A 10,867-nucleotide genomic window follows, 5' to 3' on the forward strand; every position below is an offset into this window, starting at 1 on the left:
TCGAAAAAGTCGTAGGGTACATTGTAGGTAATACATTTTTGTTTATAAATCAGAACGAATTTTTTATTTCACATATTCCAATCTTTGCTGGCTATGGCGACCAGCAATTGATTTTCTAGCAGAAGTGGTGTCGCAATAACTTCTCCATTTTGTAACATTTTTACTTCTTAAGAATTGAAGAACAAAACTGAATGTTACATTTATATCCTTTGAAAAAAATGAAATTTTTCACTTAGTAGGTATCTATTGAAAAAATTCTCAAACTGTACCCATTTTTAAGCGCCTTAGGGTGGTGTATTCCCTTATAGGTGGTCACAGAGTAAAACTAACACTTACGATCCGAAGCATACAGCAAAAATTTGTAAAATCTGTTTGCAACGATTAGAAGAGGGTGATGAGTTGAAAATTATGTATTGACCTCTACAATCCCTTAAATTTAACCTGATCGAAAAAATTTTGCATGAATTAGAGATCTAAAAATTCGAGAAGTTACATTATTATTGTGAAATAAACTCGTTCGTAAGACCAGTGGTCTGTAGTTAAGGGTTAAATTAGAATTGAATCTTTTATGGATTTCCAATTCTTTGTGCATAACTGCAATAAGATTGTTAGGTTTACTGTAGAAACGGTTTATGGCACGATCGACCGGGAACGGTTATTTTTAAGTTCAGGATTTTCGTTTATTGCTTGCACGGGTCTAATTACATCCTGCGAGGGTCACTAGAATTGCTAGATTTTTAGTAATTTGTGTCCCTCGCTCTCAATAGCCTACGAATTTCCGAACGGCCCGCTTGCCGATTAGTCACCCGGAGGAAATTCCAGATTTTTGGGACCTTCCGTCCACCCCTCGCGACCGTCTCCCGCCCTTCCAAGGTGACAGCGCGCTAAGGGCGCACTGGAAGGGCGGTAAAGACGATATTAGACACGCTGATTGGCAAATGCAATCGTTAACCATTAACCAATCAGCGTGTCCCAACAAAAATCCCTCTCACGGACGTCCGAGACGCGAGGTCGGAGAGGAGTCGTCGAGTAGTCGTTCAACCACCACGAACAAGAAGAACCAAGGAGTAACCAGCTTACATCACGCGATACCATAGATCAGTTTTTACAAGTCTCAATCATTTGGGTGGTCCTTCAAACCAGTATCTAGACGGCAAAACATCGTGCAAACATCCATAAAGCTCGAAAGTTCATCGCCACAGTCGGAGAGGAGTCGTCGAGTAGTCGTTGAACCACCACGAACAAAAAGAACCAAGGAGTAACCAGCTTACATCACGCGATACCATAGATCAGTTTTTACAAGTCCCAATCATTTGGGTGGTCTCTCGTGATTTCTGGTCTTCGAATTTTTTAAACTGAATTAAAGAATTAAACGCATTTAAGGCTAAATTTGAATAATGAAATTGTATTTTTAGGGAATTCAGAAGCTTTTAGAATTACTAATTTGCAGATTTTAGGGGAAACGTGGGAAAATGAAAGAGGATTCGCTTGTAATCCTCGAAATGGAAAATGACAGCTTTCGGTACGGTTTCGGAAGGATCAAAAGTGCATTCAGCTTTGAAAGCATCGAGAGCTCCTGATCTTTAGGGTTGTTGCCTGAATTCTTCATACTTTGAATCATATTTTCAGCAGGTGCGTTTTAGCGTCGGAGCAAAGCAGCAGGACGAGTGATTTGTTGCGGCGTGTCTTACGCGCGCTGAGCATGCCCCGAGCATACCTTTTTTCTCATTGCAAAATGAAATTTATGAATGTAACTGTACGGTATTTCAGCGGATACACGTATCGTGCAGTCTGCTACTAAATAATTTTGATTAATGCCGCGCTTTCGTTCTGCATGCTGCCCGATGTATTATTCACTAGCCGTTGCAACTGTTGATGAATTGATAAATGTGTAACCACTTATGTTACAATGTTAGTGTGCTAACCGTGTATTCTAGAAACAGCGGGGAAAAAGTTAGGATAAATCCAGGTGTTGCGAGTAAAATATTACCTAAGAAAAATAATTCAATTATTTATACAACCGTGAGATTCCTAATCGAAGAGATAATGGACATGTTAGTTGAGGAATTACACGTGCTCCTCTACACGAGAAAATTTTTATACGTAGCCTAAATGGTTTCAAAGGGTGAATAAGATGGAAGAAAAAATTTTAATGGAAGAAATGGCAAGAAAACGAAAGGAAGTTTCACATTTGATTTAAACATTTAAAGTCCAAGTTTATATGCAGCTAGTCGCAGAATTGAGTATACACTAGTATTAAATCTATATTTCTTAACATATAGCAAAGAAAATTGCAATAATTAGTAAATTTAAATATTTATCTTTATTGTACTACTGTTTAAATTCGACTGCTAAATAAATTCTTTAAAAAAAGTAAACTAGTTTTTTTCCCCATTATTGTTTCGAAACATGCAACGATTTTACCAACGCATAATTGAGCGTACAGAATGGGAATCCCCTAAAAATGCATGTTGTTGTGCATTTGTTTTCCAGTTTTATTATAGAAAGACTACTACGCAACATCGCAGAACACATTACGTCCATTGTTTTAATCCTCACTTGTTATTTTGCGTCAGTTACAACAATGACTCCGGAAAGAAAAGGAACAGACGTTTCTGATCGTCGAATTATTGTTAATTCATATTCCAAAGGGAAGTCTCTTCGGAAAATCGGCAGTATAATTGGTAGAACTCATTCTACTGTACATAAAATAATTAATAAATTTAGATATGGAGGTACACTACAAAATAGGAGCGGTCGAGGGAGAAAGAAAATTCTTTCCGAATATGACGAACGGTATATTGTGCGACAAATTAAAATCAAACCTAATACCAGTGTACCAAAATGAACAGTAAATGTAGTCCATCAAGACTTGGTAAATCTGTGTCAAAGGATATAATTCGCCGTGTATTATATATTTAAAAAGTTTTGTTGAATATTTTTTGATTTAAAGGAATATATTACAAAAATAAAAAAATTATATGATAAAAAGTTATGTTGTTACTCTATTCTCTAAATCATACTTCTAATATGCCTGTACACTCAATGTTGCGATTAGCTGTATGTAGTATCAGGGCCTTCAAATAGAAAACCGGCAAGGGAGAATATACAGGGTGTCTGTTTTATCTCAATACAGTGAAATATCTTTTAAGGAAGTGATGTTAGGAAAAAAATGTTTTAACAAAAGTTGTTTGGTACGGCGGGGGGGGGGGGGATTATGTGGTATAAATTTTTTTTACGAGTTCAACGAGTACAATAAGTACATACCTACCAATATCTTCAATTTTAAATTATTGAAAACTTCTTTCTATGGGTATCGTTGAACTCGTCTTAACATTCTACTATCATATTATGTATAAAAAAAAATATAGCATTTCATTTAAAAAAATCAAACTGACTTTAAAATCTCCCCCATCATACCAGGTAGAAAAAAATGTTTACACCACATAACGTCCTCCTTCATACCAAACAACTTTTGTTAAAACATTTTTTTCGTATCATCACTTCCCTAAAAGATATTTCACTGTATTGAGATAAAACAGACACCCTGTAGAGGGGGTAGTTGGCGTAGTGCGCAAAGCCTCGGCTTGATAAACCGAATGTCCCGGGTTCGATTCCCATTGGGTCCTTCAAAATTTTTCCGTCGGTTCCTACATATAATTATGCATGTAGAAATAGCACATCAATGTCTGCTGCAATATGCAGTGAAACGTAGGTGATTTTGAAGAAAGAAAAGGCATATATAACAAAATTTTGCTTCCATGTTACTCGCCCTTTGAAACGATTTAAATTACGTACAAAAATTTTCTCGTACCACTGTAACCTAGGGAAGATAATTTGATGGCCTGCTTTTCCTCACCCACCCAGTACATAAAATAAACGTAGTTCCTATATAGAAGAAGTCGCTTCAAGAAAAGGTACTTGAATCTTTTCTAAAACGTCACGGAAAATTTATCACCTGGAAAATCCAACAATTCAAATACTTCATAGGATAGAAAAGCCACCGCAAAAACGGCAGTCTCATCTAAAGAAACCACTTAAGAAAAGAATGCTTTAATTACCTCGAAGGCGATGAAACCTGGAATCAAAGAGATCCACGGATTTGAGATCCGAGAGGGATAGAGCTGGTTCACCTTTGAGCTTTCGTCGACGCAACGATTTTTCTCTGGAGGGAAAGATTATCCCGGTGAAAAATGCCGTGGGAAATGGTTGCCGCACCGGTGGCGGAGTGCTCCTCTAATCGCGGAGATGTCAATAAACGGAAAAATCTCGGCGAAGATTCACGTTACCGTGATGGAGGCACGAGCCGGAAGGAGAAGTCGTGGGCAGCTTTTAATCGTTAAAACGTCGATGAGCGAGCAAACCGCTACGGAAATGGGCAAACAAGCTTGATAGCTGAGCTTTCGTCGGTTAAGCAAAAATAGACGGGCGTTCTTTTCATGGACGGAACGTAGATGATATTGCGCAAATAAAAAAAGAAAAAGAAAGAAGGACAACAAGGGAGGAGAAAAAGATGAGGACAACGATACACTCTCGAGTAGAACAACAGAAGGTAGCGGATAATGCAAAGGGCTATCGAGGCGAAAATATTAGTTTCCTTCACGGTGAACTATGGTTTTTGATCGTGCTCGGCTATTTCCTGCGCGAAAATGGGAATTTAATGAACAAACCGGGCGAATGCAAGAAAAATGGAGCAAGAAACCGCCTCGGTTCAGGGAGACTCGCTCCTGTCGACGGTTTTTTAGCGCGTCGAGCGAAATGTTTGCCTTTGCTGTGCGTGCACGGGGAAAACGTTGCTCGTGGCCGCAAAGCTGAACGCGATCAGTCGATGGAAAAGTAAGAAAGTGGAATAATATGGAAACAGATTAAACGGGACAAGAGGGGGATGGATAAAATGTGAGATTTATTGGTTTCGTGCGTGCAATTGCATTAAATTAAGAACATTGCCTCGAGGAATTTTTCCTTTTATGCTTTCGCTTTAAGAGTATCATTAGAATCAACAAACTGTTCCAATTAATTCGTTTTCGAACGTAAACAACAATTTTGTACAATTTTAGTGTTAACAAAGTTAGTAAACAAGATACAAGTATTACTTTTATTTCATGATAAAAGTACGTAAATATTTCTAAGGAAGACTTGAAATCATTGGGAAATAAAAATGTCAAGTTTTGAAAGAGGAAAAGCTGTTTAACTGCTCGGAAATACCTTGAGAATCTTCATTTTAATCTACAATCGACATTTAAATAATTAAGAAATTAACGGAGAAAGTTTCCAAGGCAAGGAAAACCCTTGAGTAGTCTTCCTACTGCGACGGGTTGAAAAAATCAATTTGTTCTTGCATTTTCTCATGGTTTAACATCTCGAAAATATGTCTATGAAGTTTCAAAGCTTAATTCTCAAAATTAACGAAGATATATATGCCTTTAAAGGAAGCGGTTTTATATAGTCTTAAATTGTAGTTAAAACTTTAAACGTGTTTTTCTCGAAACAGCATTCTTGAAACTGGCTGACATGATTATCAAGAAACTAGAAGTCCGATTCATTTCAAATTTGTCAGGTATATTCAGTAGATACTGCTTTATCGTCTGAAGTAGAATTATGCAAATATTTTCAAAATTCAGTCTTTGCGGTCAAAAAACCATAATTTTTTTTACTAATATCGAAAGCAATTTCTTTGAAACCTTGCCATTTCTTTATTTCTCAATATTTTTTTATTATTCTAATTCAGACGATAGCCACACGTCTACAGATCAAGAATATGTTTGTATTTTGTATTTTGGATGAGTACAACGTCTGATATCACGTCAGCCATCGCGAAGGATATTTTTCAAGGCGTTCTCTTCACGGTGGTCCTATTTTACAACAAATTGATATTTTCACTTATAAAAAATATTTTCGTGTTCTTAACAGATGATAGAAGAAACACACAAATTTTCAAAAGGATACGCGTAACGCTTGCTTTGTTTTAAATTTCTGAAAAATTAAGTTCTTTCCAGCCGTCACAGTAGGTAGACCCCGTAAGTCAAGCTATATCCCGCCTCGAAGATTCGAGCGCCCAAGGTCACAGCCTCCCACCACCAATCACTCTACAAATCCCCACTTTTCTCAGCCTTTTCTACACACGCCATGATCATTACCCAACTATGCTTAAAATTTGTGGTAGGAAAACTCGCGTTAGTACACACAAAAATGTAGAACGCAGTGGCAGATCGAGGAAAGAGTAGTAAGTAAGTATTTGAAAAGGAAATTCTACGAATTACACCAGTCAGCTTGTGGAAGTCCAATGAACGATCACTTAAAGGAGCTTCCAGGAAGCCCCGTTCGTTCCAACTTCACTGGAAACTTCCGTCGATTTTGTCTAACGCTTTCTCGTCTTTCGAGAGAGGCTTGTTTGGCAAGTCTGCTGCTCTGTAGCCACTTGTTTGAAATGTAACACCATTTCGACGACTTACTGGGTCGGTATTTTGGCGACGAGTCCGTGAATGGATGAGAAGATGGGTGGAAGGGAAATATGGGATAAAGATATTGAGGAAATTTCATAAGGAGGACGAGAACGATGAGATATGGGATCCATAAATGAAATAAAAATTGTGTGATTGAAGCTACCAAGCTACTGCTATCAATAACGTTGTAATCAAATTAGTGCATTTGACAGACTTTCAAACTTTAAATTTCAAGTTGAAATTTTCTTTGTAGACTGCAAACAGTAGCGTTTAAATTTCAAATTTTGAATACTAAACAGTCTTCTAAATACTTTTTCAACAAAAGTGAATCAAAATATTTCACTTTTTGAATAAAAGTGAATCAAAATTTAAATTCACGTTTATTCAATGTACATGTGAAACTAAATCAATAGAATTCAAAATCTTTGGTGTAAACGTGAGACGTGCACTTTGCATATTTTCTGGTTTCCGACGGACAGAAAAATTCTCGAATACCTAGAAATTGTTGAATAATTCGAAATAAAGCTCCAGAAGCATCGAATTGAACAACAATGGTGTCTATCCGTTCTTCGGTTTACAGCACACGGAGGGAGTACTCGAGTTTTCCAGAATTACACTAATCGAATTAGCGGAATGGAGCGAGTGATGCACCGCTTACATCCTTTCGAAATCGATTTTCTCGAAAATGAAGTTTGCGCTCGAATGTTTTCTTCCTGGTGCAGGATACACATTGTTAACTGAACCAAACAGATTCACTTGAGAAAGCTTGCCGGTTATTGAAAATCGCAGACGACGAGGTTAATTTTCTGCATGCAATCTTGTCCAAATTTATTTGGAAGCTGGGGGAAAACGGAGATCTGGAATACACGGGGGATAAGGGAGATTTTGTTTGAAATTGTGTAATTGTTCGAAAGTTTGATCAGTTTGAATCAAGGAAGGAAATTGATCGGACGAATATCGCGGGATTGGACGGATCCCGGGTGCAACGAAACCGTCGGTGTTCACTGCTACTTTCCAACTTAGTAAACGAGACGATTCAAGTGGAGATTCCGACGATACGATGACTCATTTCGCGCAGAGGACGTTGGCATGCCTGATGGACAGACATTCCTCTCAACTGGCGTAACACGTGCCATGTTAAACGATCCCTTTTAATTGTTTCTACCACTGTGGGTGTGAATGCGTGACGTCACTGGATGATCCTGGTTTGCACAGAGGAATTTTTAATCTGACTGTGGCAACACATGTATCATATTTCAGCGTGACTCTGTGTATTTTTGGAAATTCTTCTAACGAAAAGATATATTGGTTCGAAGATTGAGATTTTTGATTCTCGATAGTGTTTCGAAAAATAATTCTTAACCCCTTGCCGTATAATAACGAGTTAGACTCGTGCCAGAAATTTTGGTGAAGATCTGATAAAAACAGTCATATCGGTAAGAAAAATTCATTTTAATTCCAATTTTCCATTTTATTTATTAAACTGAAAGTTGCAAAACTTCATTAATCTATCATACATTGGCTTTTCTTACTAAAATCTCATCCGTACCTCAGTTTCGCATCTTAATAAGTCCCTCGGTGTTAATTTGACACAATGGTAAAAAATCAATTAAATAATTAATTTTGTAAATTCTTTTATTAACTCTTTGCGGACGGAGCCGGCCGGAGAGCGAGCGTCGGTGTGGACGAGAGAGAGGTACAATTGGGGCACGCAGCTGAGAAACCATTTTTTGGTCAACAAAACGAAACAAAATTTTTGGTCAAAGTCCAAGAAAACATATGTAATGGTTTTTTCGGTGTGTTTGGGGTGTGTCTGATGGTGGTGTGAAAGTGGGGAATTTGTTCTTACATTTGTTATATTGCTTGTCTGAAATTGGTGAACAGACTTGGGCGGCTATTTGCCGACACTCGTGCGCAAAGGGTTAAATATAGAAAATAAAGAAAAAAATTTTTTTCGGCAAATAGCCGAATAATACAATTTTTTACCGGAGAAATGTGTCAAATTGACACGAAGGACGGATGAGGGTTAATATTGTACTAAAACGGTAAATAGCTGACGCTTAGATGCACAGTCAGGAAAAGAAATTATACGTTAAGGTTTCTTGCTTAAAGTTGAAGGACTTGCGAAAAGATTCTTTCTAATTCGTCTTCAAAGAAAAGCTTCCTTTTCCCCGTTTATTATTCATGTGTTCGTTTGAAGATGATGGTACAATGGGGATGATCTAGCTTCTTCTTGAAAAGTAATAACGTAAAGATGTCTCGATTCGAATGGGGACCGGCTCTGTTTATAAAATTCTTTGGTTCTTTGGTTGAAGAACGAATCTTTAGCATGTTTACTTCAATCTGAGGAAATGGACGGTGCGCGGGGTTTCATTTTTAGATGGAACAGTTCTACTCTTGAAGCATTCGCTTGCCAAATCTGGATGCTTTCCTTTCCAGACAGTATTTCAGTCGTCGAAATGCTTGATCGTTCAAATTTATGGATCTATTGTAGCTATCTGGTGGAAGGTTATCGATCAATGTACTTAAAGAACGGGATGATCCAAGGAGACGTCCTATGAAAAACAAGATTTCTTTCACTAAGCATTTTCATTCGATGCATTTAAAAAGAACGGTGGAATCGTCGTCTCTTTGATTCAAAACAATATTTCTTAGTTAATTTCAGATGAATTTTTGGAACTTTTAACCCTTTCTCTGTGGCAGATTTTAGTACGTGACGCATGTGACAGACAGATGTTTTGGCAGTTTAAAATTTTTAAGAAATTTCAAAATTAAAATTCGAAAATTTATCGCTTTAAAAACTAAGGTGTAAGTACGCGAAGAACATAAATCAAGGCCTAATGTAAGGTAAAAGTGTGCCAAAAAGCACCAAGTGTACAGTGTGAGAAAATATTCAAAACGACTATAGCTGTCAAGGGCACAGTGTGAGAAAATTTTCAAAGTACATATAGGCGTCAACAGTAGTGAAAGGGTTAATACCTGCAAGTAATCTTCACGACTTTAATCTAAACACATTCTCGATCACGTTTTCTACATATTAAAGATGTTTAAATAAATAAATAAATTGTTAAGTACTAATCTACATACAAAAATTTGATTCAAACGCTAATTTTCAATCCACCCTTTTGAAAAGGTGGAAAAATAACAAACAAACCTCGTAAATTTCTACAAATTCAACTTTTAAACTTTATGAAAATGTATTCTGAAGAACATCTGAATGAAAATATACACACCCGCTTGAAAGTTTGGAGCGTGTTATAATTTCGGGACAAATAAAGATTCCCTTAAGTAAATAAATGCTTGATTGAAAATATTATTCTGCTATAGTAACGAAACTGTACTTAATTACAATTAAAAGTAGAAGTTCTAATTATTTTGTACTTATTTTAAAAAAACAACTATACAAATTTGAGAATTTTAGAATATTGTTCTAATTTAAGAATAATTTTCTCACTCTAATTGTTTCCATTTTAATATTGCTCCAAGCTTCTTATAAACATTTCTACAGATCTGTTTTCGATGTTGTGCATTCTTTTTTTATTTCTATCCAATGCATTCCAGAAGAGTTCAGTCGGATTATAATTCCAATTTCAATCTCGCAATACTTCTAATAAAACTACTGTGTATGTTTGTATGAAAAAGTGTTTGTCCGAATAACGAACAGTGAACAGCTCAAACTTTTGAGCGACAGTGCAAATGTACTTATCAGATCGCATAATTTCACATAATTCACCGGAAGGATCGTGACAAATCGCGACGACGATGCTCGAAAATAGTCGTGACTCGATGATTAGACAAAGAGATTACAGTGGATTCCAGTCGATCCGTCGGCGGATCGTTCCCCGTGGACGTTCGTCAACCTCGAGGATAATTGCTGTCAAGTAAAAGGGGCGCGATGTTAAACTATATCTAGTCGAAACAGCCGCAATTAAGGTCAAGCGGCCCCCAGACCAGCTCTAATGGCTCGCATTACACGCAGGTTACACGATCGTGTAAAACGTCAACGCGATGACCTACATGGTCCCATTAATTTCTGAATGTTTTTTCGGCTCAGCCCTAGTTGCTTAATTACACAATGCCTTTAATCATTTTAGCTCGTACCGTTAAGTGTATTCATCGTGTTTACTGGGTTTAAGTTCACGACGAGGAAGGACAGTGGGGTTTGGTACACTTTTATCATTTGTTCCAATTATTTTAATATTATTATTAATATATCGTCAGAAGCATTTAGATCTCTTCGCCTGATTAACAGAATATCAAAGTATTTTATTGATTTTTAAACTTTAAAGATGCTGTAGGTATTGTTATCTAACAATAAGTAGAGCTCTTTTTGAGTATGATTCTTTATTTTAGTCTCCATTTTACAAAAATCGAAAATTTTACGAGAATATTCTTTTCACTTCCCATAATTACTGGACGATGAA

This window comes from Habropoda laboriosa, unplaced genomic scaffold (genome assembly GCF_001263275.1).
Source record: "Habropoda laboriosa isolate 0110345459 unplaced genomic scaffold, ASM126327v1 scaffold336, whole genome shotgun sequence".
In the NCBI taxonomy this organism is placed as follows: Eukaryota; Metazoa; Arthropoda; class Insecta; order Hymenoptera; family Apidae; genus Habropoda; species Habropoda laboriosa.